This window comes from Lepisma saccharinum, chromosome 14 (genome assembly GCF_977018435.1).
Source record: "Lepisma saccharinum chromosome 14, izLepSacc3.1, whole genome shotgun sequence".
NCBI classification, from domain to species: Eukaryota; Metazoa; Arthropoda; class Insecta; order Zygentoma; family Lepismatidae; genus Lepisma; species Lepisma saccharinum.
The window spans coordinates 32,510,175-32,526,339 of NC_139242.1; positions in this window are offsets into that span (position 1 = coordinate 32,510,175).

Consider the following 16,165-nt stretch of genomic DNA (forward strand, 5'->3'; position numbering starts at 1 on the left):
TGTCGGCAACATGTTGCTCGGGCTTCACAATAGGAGTCCCGTGGAATAAAAGAAAAGAAAAAAAAGACTATCGGATAAGAAAAAGGGGGAAAGAGGGGGAAAATAGAAAATATAGGCCTATATAAGTTTTGATGTCGAAGCCACTGGCCTGAAATTGCGAGGTGAGCGGGGGGGGGGGGGGGTTGAAGAGGAAAGTGATTTTGTGGATTGTGACGTAACATCAGCCCCTTCTTCCTCTGAGAATAACATTTCGAGGGCACATCGCAGTCTTCCAAGAGAGTACATGACAACCTTCCACAGTGGCCCGATTACTATTTTAACTAATGTAATATGAGACGGTCCTTGCTCCAGAGATTCCCGAGATAGAGTGTAGGCCGTCACACATTCACAACGTCAGCCAAGTGTGGTTATGATGTGATCAGCACCACGCTCCGGTGGTCCTTTGCCTAATGAAACAGCTTTCTCTTTCAAGATATATCGTGTTACGTCTCTTTCACAATAACAGCACCAAACTACAGCGCCTTGAATAACGTAGTGTGGAAAACGATCCAAGAAACTGGTTCCCCGAGACGATGACAAGTAGATGGCAGTGCGATCGACCCAGGTGCTAATTTTGTTATGAAAGTAATGCGGCTTAGTAAGTTTTTGGAATATATTGTGTAGATTTGTTCCTCTAGAAAGGCGGTAAGTGAACTGATTGTAACAATTATATTTGTGGAGTGATTTGCAGTCACGAAATGGCATTAATTTGGAAAGAAAAGTAAAATAAAATTAATAAATAAATAGCATGCGTAACACAAGAAGAAACATCGCAATGTGATTCCGGACGTCAGGTCTTGGACTGTGTATTAGAGTTTATTTTTCTATGTTATTAGAATATAAATAGTATCCTGAGAGATATTTCATACCGAGGCGACAAACCACAAATGTCGCTTGAAAGCGAGCAGTCGGAAATCAATGCAGCCTTTCGAACCGTAGGGAAAAAAGCTCTGACTGCACCGTTTCCTCAAGGAGATTTTACACCAAAGCGACACGCGACAAACGATACGAGGATTTCACACCAAAGCGACACGGGTCATTCGGTCCAAGGCAACTTTCATACCGAAGTGACACATGTTGCTTGGAAAGGAGCCAATCAAGAGCAACATTTCACATCGTAGCGGCATGACGGGAAGCACAGGCCAGCGTTCGGTTGGTGAACTCCTCAAGCGATAAGTGTCGCGTGCCGCTTGTCGCTTTGGTGCGCAATCTCACTAAAGCAAGACACTCATTGCATCGCGTATGCGCGAACAACAAACCACGGCAACATGTTGCAAGCTATTGAGGAAATGGCCCAGTTTGAACGACGCACAAGCGACAAAGCGACACGTGTGGCTTATCGTGTCTTCTAGATCTGTTGTTGTAATGTGCCGTTTATCGTGTCGCCTATCTGCTGTTCGCAAGCAACGCTTGCTAATAGACTGAAGGCACCATATCGCTTGTCACTTAGTTGGGAACTCCCCCTGTAGCGCGTCGCTTCGGTCTCAGCACACTTCCTTTAAGGAGCTTTCCGACCGAAGTAACAAGTAGCACGCGAATACGCCATATGAACGTGTCGTTTGCTGTTTGGACCCTCATATGCAATGAATGCTATTTTACAGTCTGGAAGTGTGTGTCACTAGTGTGACAGTGTGAACATCCCGTGTCGCTTGTCCCATTGGTTTGAAAGTTGCCTTACACTCATGTCGATGGCACTAAGAAAGTTTTGTGGGATTCCCCTTGTCGTTTCATGCAATCATCATTATCATCATCGCCGCGATTAGTTTAAAGCGGAAGAAAAGAGACAGTAAATATCAAAAATACAAATGCTTCAGTGTGTATATCTTTAAAAGAAATGATGATGATGATAATAATAATGAACCTAATTCATACACAAAAATTTAGTTGCCAAGAACATTCCACGCGTATTTTTTCTCCCGTATTATTAACGAAAGTATGATGATAACAGGACGTGGTCGACTGTCTAGAATGTTCGTTAATATCTTCGCGACCACTGTACCAAATATCATAGCAATTATCACATTCATAGAAATGCTTCATGTAAAAGAATCAGACATCAGACGTTGCAGCGAAAACTCCATTTACTTCCATTATAAGCAGTCGAACACCAAGCACCGGTGTCAACACCAGCGCCTCTAGCGGATCATTTTCGAGTGGAACCAGCCAGAGAGCGCAGAACCATGCCGTTTTCCACACTACGTTATTCTAGGCGCTGTAACCAAACAGCGCCATCCATTCTCGGGAACCCTACACATTCTGTTAACAATTATAGATGACTGATACTTGCAAATCGCATTCATACAGGTTCATCACAAAAGTCAAGCATTGTGTTGGGGGGCGAGGGTACAATCTTCGTCCTTGAACTTCATTTTCCTCAAGTGCATAGTGCATAACTGAAATAGAAGGTTACAAGTAGTTGAACCTACTCATCTTCAAGATCCTTTGCCGACTTCCGTGGCGGAGTGGTTAGCACAGCGCACTACGACGCCAGGGGTCCCAGGTTCGAATCCCGGTTTGGTTTGCTCTCGCTGTTGTCTAGATATTCTCAATAGTTTAATAGACTTAATAGCCACGAAACTATTAAAAAGTTTTAAAAAAAATTGGACGAAGCAGCCTCACCACACAAATCCTACAATTCACAACATATGACGAATGGACCCAAGAAAACACACACAAAATACCACGTTTTCATGAATAACATTATGCAAATAAATGTAACATCACACAAAGTCAACCAGCATTTCCTTTGGTGAATGTGGCTAACAATAAATAACACTGGGGAACAAAAAAAAAATTATTTTGTGTCATAAAGTTTAATAACAGTTTCAGCACACAAAACAGCTGTGATTGCCAATTGTATGATTGGTTCAGTTGATTTGACTCCAGTTAAAAAAATAAACACACCATGGAAAATGTAGGAGGTAAAATTACTCCACGCTTTTCTCGGTAATATCAAAATTTGATAATGGGCTGAAATTCCCATTAAGAAACTTATTAATATATTTTTAAATTGTTGCTAGGCAACTTATGAAGCATTGCTATAGGCAATATATATCTCCTATGTTTGTGGGATAGTCGTGCTAGAGAAAAGCATTGGACGATAAAAGTTTGGCCCCCAAGGGAAAATATTACAGTGGGAAAAGCTAATGTCATTCATGAACCGCTGATAGATAGGGACAAAATCTTCCTTCCGCCACTGCATATTAAACTTGGGTTGATAAAACAGTTTGTCAAGGCCTTAGATACAAGTGTTGATTGTTTCAAATATATATGCCACACTTTTCCAGGACTAAGTATAGAAAAATTGAAGGCAGGAATCTTTGACGGACCACAAATTCGTGCACTTATAAATGATGCCAAATTTACAACTTACATGTCTTACATCGAATCTGAGGCCTGGCTGAGCTTTGTGTCCGTCGTAAAGAACTTTTGGAGGAATCACAGAGCAAAAAACTACCGCGATATAGTTGGAAATATGTTGAAAAAGTTTTAGAAATTGGGAGCTAATATGAGTGTGAAGATACATTTTCTACATAGCTACATTGACAGATTCCCTGAGAACCTTGGTGATTTTAGTGAAGAACAGGGTGAAAGATTCCAGGATATAAGGGTAATGGAAGAAAGGTACCAGGGACGGTGGGATCGCCACATGTTGGCCGACTACTGTTGGAGCTTACAGAGGGATTGTCCTAAAAAGCAATACAGCAGGGAATCGTATAGAAAACGTTTCACATAGTTTGTTACTTCATTGTGTACATATTTTCTTAATTATTATGATCATAGGCCTATATAAATTTATTTTTATAATAATGATTGTAATCACAAAAAGAAATATTAAATTGTTGTTGGAAGTTCATTTATATGTATGTCTTATGTTTCCGCCATTTTGATTTAGTTGCATTTATTTCATAAATTAGAGCCAATTCAGGAAATATATTATTATATCATTATTCAGCAGCATGAAATCGCCCTAAATTAGCTCTCAAACACTGTGCCGCAATTTCACTGTTCCCCAGTGTAATCAATGTATCATGTTGAAGATACTATATACAGGTGTGTTCAGTTACCTTTTTTGGGCCACTCTGTACTCTCATTTTATTATCCCCATCTAAAAAGTAGATTAGGTCTATACCTGTGTATATCTGACTCTCTCATCCAATGCGTATATTCAGTGGCGGCGATTAGGGAGGCTAACTGCCCCCCCCCCCCCCCGCCACTTTTGATTCCGCACTATGCTAAACTTTATCTACCAAGGGAAAGTAAACTGTCCTTCCAGTCCCAGTTTTTGCACCTTTCCCCCCTAGTTTCGGAACCTAATCTACGCCACTGCGTATATTATATTAGCTTATGTACGTGTGGCTTAATAACATGGTCATGTATCATAGAGTAAAATTTCCTAGTGACACGACATTTGTGCGAAGGAGGGACTCATCGAGAATTTCTACGCTGCAAGCATACGGAAAAAGAGGTCAAAATTCATAACTCGAAGGCAGGGCATCAAAGATGCTGAAATTTCAACACAAATTAAACCGCCGTGATATTCTTGGTTCTTGTCAAGAATATCTACGCAACAGCTGAAGGAAAACCCATAAATATTCATTACCGATCAAAAGTGGCAGAAAAGTGAAGTGCAATAAATCAAATGAATCAATCAATGGATCAACTAAAGATCCTTTAGCGAGGGAAATCTCCGTTTTCAAAACAAAGATTAGTTGCTCGCTTCTATCTGATAAACGGCCCTGTATACAGCATATTTTCCAACGGTATACACGGTACTGAGCACACCCAATAAATTTCTCTCCGCCGTTGCAGTTACGGGAGCGCAAACTAGTACCATACCTGTGCCACTTTGGGTCGAGGTCCGGTAATTTTTTCCCGCAATACATTGGCTTTCCAGCATTGCTTGTTTCCTTAATGATTTATTCGGGAGTCAAGAGTTTACTGCGGGAGCCGAGGGCCAAGGAGAGACGTGAGATTAATGATCCGATGAGTTTACGGATCAGTTGCCGCTTCGTGAACCATGCTTCCGCAGGAAAAGTTAGAGAAGTGTTTCCCAATTTATTCGAGAGGTGGCGCCCTCACTTCAGAACTTATCTTGAGGCGTCGGTCTTAAAACAATGGGTCATTAGTTAAAAACAGTGTTGTTCTTCACTATGTACAAAATATTGTTTTCTATATTTTAGGCACTTTTGTTACGATTGCCTAACTAAACGCTGTACATGCCTATTTGTATTGTAATTGCTGCCGTTAAAGTTGACAGAATTTTAAATAAAAATGCTCACTTAGGTAAAGTTGAAATTCTGATTCAAATAACATTTTGGTATCTCGCATAACTCGAGAAAAGCCGATTTGATATGTATCTGATTTTGAACCAGCGCCTGGTTTAAAAACAAGACGCTGCAAGTAGCTGTTGCGCATCTCGCACCACATTTCCAAACTCCATTCTCCGCAACGACGTTGGTTCGCAGTGTTGCAGCCTGCAGGGAGCGGAATGGTCTGAGGATTTTCAACGAAATTTATATTCGCTTTTTCCTGGGCTGTTTTCTACCTGTCGCAGTACAGAAATTCAGCTCACCTTTCGCCAACGACTCTCATCCTTCTTTTAAAACTTGGCCTCCCCGATGGCGCAGTGGTAGAGTCGTCGCCTTGTAATCAAGGGGTTCCGGGTTCGATTCCCGATGGAAGCACATAGTGGTTCGGATCTCACGTTAAACTGTAGGTCCAGTCCCGATTAGCCTTACTGTGCATAAAGTGGACTTAAAACAACAAATCAATCCAATCCAATTCTTTTAAAACTTGAGAAACCATCCATTTAGATACTCCCGTGGCGGCGCTTGTGGACTCGACAACATTATACTTAAGTTTATGTAAGTCATTCTGATTTCGCAAATATGTTGCAAAATTGTAAACAATTTATCTGGCCTGTCCTCAAAGGGGCTTTCCAGAGCAGATTGTGGATTTCGTTGGACCCGGCATGATTTAATTTTTGCATTTCAAAAATATGCAGCCAAGAGTAAAGAGCAAGAACATTTCAATGCTTTAAAAAAGAACACAGGCAAGCGTGTTATCAGATTGCCTTCTCATAGTGATTGTTGTATGACAAACAAAAGAACCCCCACCCCACTCGGCTTTAAAAAAACCAGGTCCGCGCACCACCGGATAAAATCAAATGAACCACTGATAAACTGATATGAGCCGGCACTATCAATCCACACAGTAAAAATCGTGTCATATTTGTTTAGCTTAATTTTGCTGAGTTGGCACCACTCGTACTCTCAAGGCCAGACCAGTACGTAGAAGAGTGGTGGGGAGGATGACGTAATAGGAAGTGCTCCGCAGCGATCTGCGCATATCGGGACTTAACTTGTCACGCTAATAACATTTTGGTATCTCGCATAACTCGAGAAAAGCCGATTTGATATGTATCTGATTTTGAGCCAGCGCCTGCTTTTTTTTAGAAGCGCTGTTGTCGCTTATATTACCTGCAGTGTTTATATGTCCAACACGAACTGCGACGATGTTACACTCCCAAGGTTTCCACATTGAATAATAAAAAAAGAGAAATAACACAACGCAATAAGACAACCTAGCAAAGATAACCGTAACCTCATGTTATTAAATCTCTAAAGAAACTGAATTGGCAACATCTCGCTTACTCCACGTATACCTGACACGTACTGTCAGTTCCTAAAACGGGCGCTATTGGCGGGAAAGGTTTGAGGAGAGGTTACACTGGCTCCACGTGGACTTGACATGGGAAACTCATCTTTCGGACTTTCTTTGAAGTCAAGTGGTCTTCGAATCAGAACTTGAGCCATACCTTGAATTTGACATTAGTTAAGCTAAGTGTAGATTCCTCGCATAACAGTCAGTTGTACATGAAAATCTTACAAATATTTTTCTCTAAGCGCGATATGAATGTAAGACAGAAGCTCAGAGTAAGAGGTGAATTCAAGTTATTGAATCAGTATCCTGTACCACACCACGGTTGGTTAGGAGTCAAAACGAAGATTGCGATGTGGCAGACGATGCGAAATCTATGAAAAATATTATTTTAACAAACAAGCCTCGATATATTGAAATTCTGTAAGTGACAATAGTGACATTATATCGTTGTTAGTGTTCTTGATGATAAAACTACAATAAACTTTGGGCAAGAGGTAAGATATCATCATTTAATTTTTTGACATCACATCCTGAGCGGTCTCAGTGCAGTCGTAATATTAAGGAGAGTCACATAACTCTACCGCGCACGGAGATTGAACAGTTCCTGTGACGTAGTAATAATCCTTGGCTCACACATAAAGGAACGTTACAGACAGTGGCATATTCTGAAAATTTGTGGTTTACCGCAACAATTCTTATTTGTTGTGTATATTTATTACAGGTACATCCCATTTAGATTAATTAGATGTATTACAAATAAACACCGATGGAGGCATGGCCTTAAAACAAAACCAAGAGTATGACACTGGTTTTGTCATACTCATTGAAGGAAAGATTGAAATTCAATCTTTCCGTCAATTTCTATATTTTTCATAAAATCGCCCTTGTTTACCTAAAATTGGACATAGATTTCCCTGCACAAATGGAAATTTCCTATTATGTAGAAACACTGCCTCTGCCAAGCGCGGCACAGAAACAGAAGGGAACAAGCCGTTTTCTCTCGCCAACGCTGTTTACAGCGGTGGAACTAACTCCGCAGGCCGCGTGTTTTTAAATAGCCACTCGCTTCGGTTCCCTCGCTCTCCCCGCGTACAATCGGGGAGGAAATCCGGTCGTCAGAAGCGTGCGATGGAGAAAGATGAGTAGCGTGTCTTTAAATTCTTTAGACGCTTGTTTTAATAGTTTGCATAATATATAACAAACAGTTACCCATATATTTAAGTAAAATGCATTAAAATACAGTGGAATCTTTTTAATTCGAACTTGAATAATTCGAATTATTCGGTAATTCGAACAGAAGTTTACTCCCCTTGAAATATTTTTAACGATGCATGTTTTTGTTAATTCGTATGTCTTCGTGTCCCCTTGGAGTTCGAATTAAAAATAGTATACTGTAGGTGAAAATGTTGGTTCGTTGGTGGTAAACGAGGTACCAACCAACATCTGAAGCGAAAGCAACATTTTGTTTCATGAGCTGACATGATTCGTGGCGAATTTTAAAAAAATGTAAATAAGTTCTAAATGTAGATAATACTTGATTTATTTCGAATATTTTTAAGTGCCTGTTTGTAACAGAAAGCTTCTTCTTGCCTTCCTATTTCTAATGCATGAACTTCCGTACTCCAGTTCTTCCCCAGATTTGAATCCACTATCCTTCCTCTGAGACGGACACCGTTAATCCACAATGCCGCTGTCCCGACGCCGCCATGTTTGCATATGGAAGTAAACCGAGACGCGGAGCCAGGCACGCTCGCCCTGCCACCTACCGGTCAATTTCCGGGACCTGTCAATGTTTTCCCACTGCTCCATTTAGTCCCGAGTGTTTGGCGAGTGTCCGGTTTCCTGCTGTTCGCATTGGGCTTTTAGGCCGGGGTCTCGCCGAAGCTTTTAGATTGACGGGTTATCGCGAGGGGGGACGGGGGGACGGGCGGGAGGCGGCAATATGAGCCTCGAAGGGGGTTGATTGACTCAGACGAGGTCAGATAGAGTAACCTAAGGAACCTTTCCGGAAGTAATGGATTGGAGAGGGTGGGGGAAGGTATCGTGGAAAAGCCTGGGGGGTGGGTCCGCCGAAGTGAACAGCGCTGCTCTTTTAGGGAGGGGGGATCAGTTGTTCTCTGAACGCTTCCCTAGAATTTCTACTTTATGGCGGTATTCCAATATTTTGTCGCTTTATTTCGTCCCTGATCAATAGTAGCCGAGGTCACGTTATGTTGTGTTGTAGAGCGGGCGTCGCCAAAAATTTAGGTGGGAGAGGAGGGGTCAGGCCATTGACAAAACTTGAATAGTAGAAATAATAAAAATAATGACTATGATTATTATTAGACGATTATTATTCAGTAATAACTATTATAAACTAATAATAATAAACTACTGTATTCCAAATTATATTATTATTAATATCCTTCGGGAGACGTTTCAACTCCATCCCCCAAATGAGTAAATATTCATTATGTTTTTACATTTTGTACAGTTAGTGTACTGAAATGCATAGGTTAGGTACTTTATTATTACATTTTACATACTTCCTTCAGAAAAGTAGCTTTCAAAGTTAGTGGGAAATTTTACTCATAGAGTTTATGGTGTGTGAGCTCTCACACAAAACTCCTAGTTTGGAAATTTTGAAAACTGAGAAGGGGTGTATATTTTTCTTTGGTTTAAGTAGAAGAATATGAACATACAGCCTGGTTCATGTATTTTAAACGTATTTTTTCCCCAGTCACTGCATAGTTTGCTTTGGTTATTCTGTTCAAAAATACTAACAGAAATTTACTGGTGTTATTAACAATAAAAATAACAAACTTTCTGCTGTAACTGGAAATAGTAAACGATATAAATTTTCAAGGGGAGGTCGACTGACCCGGTTCGAAGTGAAGTGTAAAGAGAGAGGTCCGTTTGGATGGTGCTGGGTGAAAAATCCTTCCATCTTTGGTCTCTACTTTTCGGCCTAGTACTTCAGTGATTGTGAATGACAAGTAGCCAATGATGTAGTTATAAAACGCATTTAACCAGACACACACAATTCAACAAATATAAAAGAGCGGTATGCCAGATACCCGGGTTTGAGTTGCCGTTGACCCTAAATTTTTCGTTGAAATTTAAATTTTTAACCAATCAAATGCTTGTATGAAGACCTTCACGGTCACTGCTACCAGAGCGTGGAACGACCTCCCCAAACATATTAGAAACTCTTCCTCTCTCGGCCAATTCAAATCAAAATTAAGAAATCATCTTCTGGAGTCAACTTACCAGTACTGAAAACAGGGAAATAAATTAAACCTTCGTGTAAACTTGCAGGACCAACACCCACTGACTTTTTCTGAAATTTGAGTATGTTTGTTATGTGTGTGTTTATGTTTTACGTGATGTTTTTTTTTTACTTTTCTTAGTGTATATGTATTTTTCTGCGTTTTTATTTTTTTATGTTACTTTTGCGTCTTTTAGTTTCTTTTCTCTAGTGTTTTTCTATTTTTTGGTATCTTAATGTTCTTAATTTTTATATAATTATTTTCTTGGTATCTTAATATTCTTAGTTTTTATATATTTCACAAACAGCTATAAAAATCAACTTATAAAATGTAAAGTAGAGACGGTTAAGTGGAAGGAAAGGCTTGTGCCTTAACTTCGCCATCCAAAACAAGGAATAAATAAAAATAAATAAATAAATATGAAGTGTGGTATTTGAAAAATTTCCAGAGAGGAGGAAATCAGTAAGTACTCTGTATGGATCTGGATTACATATGCTATAGTTATAGTCCCACGCCCCAAGGGTCAAAATTGATTGGTTGATTTTAATTTATGGGCACATCAGCACGTAGGCTATTTTTGTCAGTGACGTAATACGGGGATAAACCCCTTAACTATAACAAAATTGAAGACCACAACAAGAAAGTAGAATGTCTGTTTAAAATTTCCTTACTCAATTGTTAAAAAATAAAACTAATACATTCATTCAGCACTAAACAAGAACTACAACTATACTGTTTCCGACGATAGAATTTCCTTACCTACAAAAGTTGAGGCTGTAAAGAGGCGCTCAGCACACACAAGTACAAACACAGGACAACACACAGCTTTACGGAGGATTATACTTGCCGTATATACTGACGCCAGAGCCGTTGGCCTGCAAGAAGCCGGGGTGCACTACATGGAGTCAAAAATGAGGAACCACACGGGGACTTCTCTTCGGAATTCAACCTTGCTTATGAGGTAAATTTCTCCATGTTCACTGCGTCGTGCCATGAAGGAACATGGAGAAATGTGGAGGTAGAACCCCCCCCCAAATCACGATGTCAGCACCACCCTCCGGCCGCCGTTACTCTCCAAGGTTTCCCTAATTTATCCATCAATGTAGAGGCGAGGTGAACCGCAATTTTATGCACGGAATGGTCGGGAAAATGCCGAGCAACCCAGGGAATCGAAACCGTGTCTCCCGCGTACATCACTCTTGCTCCAATATACATGTGTAACACGAAAATAGTTCATGCTAGCTATCCATATTGGTAAGCACAATGAGTGTATGTGTGCTCGAAGGCACATTCAGAATGAACACCCAATTCCGGGATTGGAACACCCTCCCCCCTCCACTACAACCTGGTGTTGTAGTGCGCAGTGTAGCCACTCCGCCAGGGAAGTCGGCTACAGTTTACAAAATGAGGAAACTTCCACCCCTACAAATTTATTTTTAACTTCTGTCTGGTTAGGTCGGTTTTGATTAAACTAACGTTGAGCAATTCTACTGATGTTAGTTTTTGACAAATATTCCTCGCTTTAACTCCGGACTTTTCTACCGGAACTGTTACTGCGAATGTGATAGAATTCTCCACACAGAGTTGCTTCACTGAATTTGGTCATTTTACGTTACTTTTCTGCCACTTGTGGCCAATCGCGACGACGAGGATGAGTGATGATATGATAAAACTAACCATGGGGCACCTATACCCAGACGGGGAGGTTAGTTTTGCGTTAAATGAAGGGTAAACCCTCACGATTATAAAAATACATCCCTTAGTAATCTTAGTGAAAACAGAACCCACTGACTTTGCACGATTCCCCAACCCACGCTCCCACTTTGAAAATCACCACAAACGCCCCTCGCAAAATTACGTGGCATCGCCAGCGGCAGTGTACAGCAATCATCCCGCCCCCCTGCCCCCCTTTCTCTCATGTTGTACAGAAAGCGCCACCATTTCACCTACCGCTCGGCATTACAATGTTATTCTGTTCCCGACGCCTTGGGCAATCGAAACGGTGTCGGCGAATAAACCAGCTTCCAGCCCGAAATGGCGCTTGGGCGCGAGGGGATAGTGAGGGAGATAGAAGTTTTTACTTTCCCCGTAATTGACCATATTCGTTTGTTGCCTCCGGCTATTTTTCTAATGATTGGAATAATTATGCCACTGAAAACATTACCTATGCTTATTAATGGTCAGCGGCCATTAATCAAAAACGTAATTTTCCCTGAAATGAAATCCATTAATCATAGAATATCCCTCGCAGAGTACTGATCCGATTGCACCCTCGTGATAATGTGTGCATTTTCGGTGTGAATGCGTAATTGGCATTCGACTACGTATTAACGTGTTTCCATGCCAGGCGTTATGAAGTGAAGTAAAATGCGGTAATTAATATTCGCGAACGTGCTTAATTCTCGCCAATTATCACAGCTTCGTTAACTTTGTAGACATGTATGTTCTTACTGTTTGCATCAGGATAAATCAACATTATTACTGATAGCGAAATGACTGTTTTAGAGGAAAAATTCAAGCGCCGTTCGCGGATAATTTTTAAACGCAATCCCTTCTTTACAGGTTCATTGCAAATGTATCAAGTTCCATGTCTGGCTCGTTTAGACTATTTAACCATTGTTATTACAAATACAACATTTGTCACACTTCCGTAGAACGTTTCGCCACAGAAGAAAAAACAGCGTTTCACTACTACAATGTGTCTATGGAATCTGTGAAGCGAGTCCGCGCATAACGGTAGACAAGGGGAGAAACTGAATGGCCGGAGCAAAGAAGTGAGCGCTGCTGCAAACGGCTGCTGCCGCGTTGTCCCCTCTATGCACTCACTTCCCCTCTCATGTGTTTATTGGTCACTACTTGCACAGAGATTTGTTGTCGTTCGCTTGCTCCAGAGATTCCCGAGGTAAAGTTTGTTTCTCAAAGTTTGCGCTAAATTCACTTTATGTCCAGAGGCTAACCACGACCTCATTTGCTGTTTAAAGTGGAATCGTAAACGCTGTGCAATGTGACTCCAAACAATCGACTAGAAATGTGGAAATATATTTTGTAAAATTACATGATCCTTGCTGGTAAACCTGGTGGTAAGCGGTGGCGTGCCAAAGGGAGGGTTGGAGGGAGTAATAATCCCCCCCCCCTTTAGCCTATTATTTCCACAGAACCTTATCTGTGGTATTTCTCAAGTGAAAGGCATGAAAAGATGGCAAAATGATGGCTGGCTACCAAAAAAGGTACATGCAACCCCCTTCCACTGTTTGAAAATCCTGGGCACGCCACTGCTGGTAAGAGACCAGACGAAAGGCCAAGAGAAGGTGAAAGCACAATATTGAGATGGACACAAAGAAAAACTGGCAAGCACAGACTATAACAATATTGATACGACCAGGATAGGGGCATGTGGAAGGCTTGTGCCTCACCTAACAAGGAACTTTATTTGAATATTTTCAGGTGGAAGGCTTGTGCCTCACCTAGCAAGGAACTTTATTTGAATATTTTCAGGTGGAAGGCTTGTGCCTCACCTAGCAAGCAACTTTATTTGAATATTTTCAGGTGGAAGGCTTGTGCCTCACCTAGCAAGGAACTTTATTTGAATACTTTCAGATGGAAAAGTTTAAACCCTCATTACATAAAGCAAACGAATATTACTATCAGATTTCTTGTAACGTGCAAGTAACGCTGTTGTACCGAAATACTAATGCGTTAGCAAGTAACGTTAACCACTGGTTATGTACCGCCGTTCAGCAAGAAATTTAATTTCGACCAAGATTAGAACCACGTGGTTATTTACATGCATACAACATGCGAGTTGGGGCTAAGTTGAAATGACTTCATGGCTCTTTGGCGCGTTTATTAAAAGTTTGCGTTTCACCAAACTTCGAAAGATGAGAGATAGATGGAGATACAGTGCAGTAATCTACACGATTTTACGGTTCGCTACATTATCACACCGTACCTGCACACCCATGCCTGTATTTATAGAGAAATAATATGTGGAGTTTAACTTTCAGCAGCCCAAGGATAGTAAAATTTTAATACTTATACACTGTTAATAATTATAGTAATGCTTAATGTTAATGATTCGGGGGGACTCTTTTTAACTCAAACTTTATTAATGAACAAGAATTAATGTTAAAATTCTGTTGTAGAAGTCAAATTACTTTCGGAACATCTCCAGCGGACTACGCGAGTCTGTCTAGTGAGCCTGAGCAGGGGCTTAGCGATAGGTTCTGGGTTGAGATGACGTCAGTGGCTCGCTTCGTTCATTGGCTGCTTTGAGAGTTGAGACTCGTTCCGAAGCTTCAAATGCATAACAGCCAAAGATGTTATGGAAATAATCTCCCTAACATTAATTTTGATAATTCGAAGGCAGTTATCCAGAGGCAGACGTAGGGAATACAAAATTTCTATTGTGCTGGTATGCAGCCTGCACTCTCTCCTCAATAACGTGGGATTGCCACCCCTTTCGAGTGCAGGTGTTTGTACTTGAACCCCTTCTTATCTGACCTCCGTTGTGATTAGTCAGGGTACGTTGTTCACAATGTCTAAGCGTGGCGCTTTGAATCTCAAGTTAACAGTGATGAATAGGTCTAGAATTTGTATGACCTAAAAATCAACAAAATATGCTCTAATGACCTAAAATTTTACAAAATATGTCCTTATAACTGGACTGTTTCAAACATCAATATGTAACATATGCTGAAATATTTTCACATACGAACTATTTTTTGTTCACTTTATGGGCCCTGAGTTACAATGCACAATGAATACTTTCTGCAAATTTTCAAATAAAAATGAAAAATATTTTGCTTCAGTCCCAAAAAATCAACCTCGAGTGAACATGGAAGTTAGAACGACTCCATTCCGAAAATGACTGTATATTTCTTGAAAAAGCGAAAATATGCTGAATATGGCCGAAAATCCATCAAAATATGCTCTATCACGCATAAATGGCCAAATATGCCAAAATATGCCCTTAAAAAGCACCTTAATTTAATTAGTTTCCACAATATGAATTTCTATATATTTAGAAAACACAAGAAATATAAGCTAGAGAGGATTTATTTTGTTTGCACTATAGAACCATGCACAAAATACGGCAATTTTTGCGGTAAGGCCAAATATTATTTTTGCTTGTACAGTAACGTTGTCTCATTGATTTTCTTTAATAATGCATGTTGTATTTATTCGAATTGTTTTCTTGTCCCTTCAGAGTTGGAATTAAAAACAGTATTTGTAAAAGGGTTACGTACTAATTCAGGGTGGCTACTATAACACTACCATAAAATTCAAGTATAATTCCCGGTTTTCAAGGAGAACTTTCCAAAAAATCATGCTAAAAATTCAATGGTACTGAATGTTTCCGCTATTTAAACCTTACTTATTGCCGTGTGTAATGATGATCATATTAGTGATATTCTTATGATTACACAAAACAATATTTAAGAAAATTGAAACACTTCCGTCTGCAAGAACATGCACATTAGCGAACAACACAACGAACAGATATGTATAATTCCCGGAGTAAATTATTTCAAGGAATTCTCGGTGAGTAACCACCCTGTAATTATTACGAGGGTTGCTATTTATGTATCCTGAACTGGCAACACTAATGTTGCTAGGTAACATCTAATATATCCATCGTAAAGTTGGACATTTCTATGGTATATGTACCCAGAACGTTGTGTTTACGGATGCTATGTTTGTTTGTTACAGGGACTTGAAAATTTCATCGGAGGCCAACAATGGAATTAATTCGAGAACATTTTCGAGCAATGATTTTCTACGACTTTCGACGTGGATTATCTCAACAACAGTGCATCGATCAACTCACTTCGACTTTTGGCGATGAAGCACCATCTAAAAGCACTGCATATCACTGATTTAGTGAATTCAATCGTGGCTGTCGTTCGCTCACGGACAAATCTAAAGAAGGCCGTCCAAAATCGGTTGTTGTGCCAGAAATCATATGAGCCCGAAAGCAAACAGCAGTCGACGGAGTGGGTGTTCCAAGATGAGCCAAACACAACAAAAGTTGTTCGTGCAAGAAGCACTTCGAAGCAAATGGTCGCCTGTTTTTTTGGGACAAATGGACATGTGGCTACAGTGCCACTAGAGAATCGTAGAACCGTCAATTCTGAATGGTACACAACCATTTATTTGCCAGAAGTCTTTGGGGAAATCAGAAAAAACAACCAGCGACGCAGGATCATTCTTCA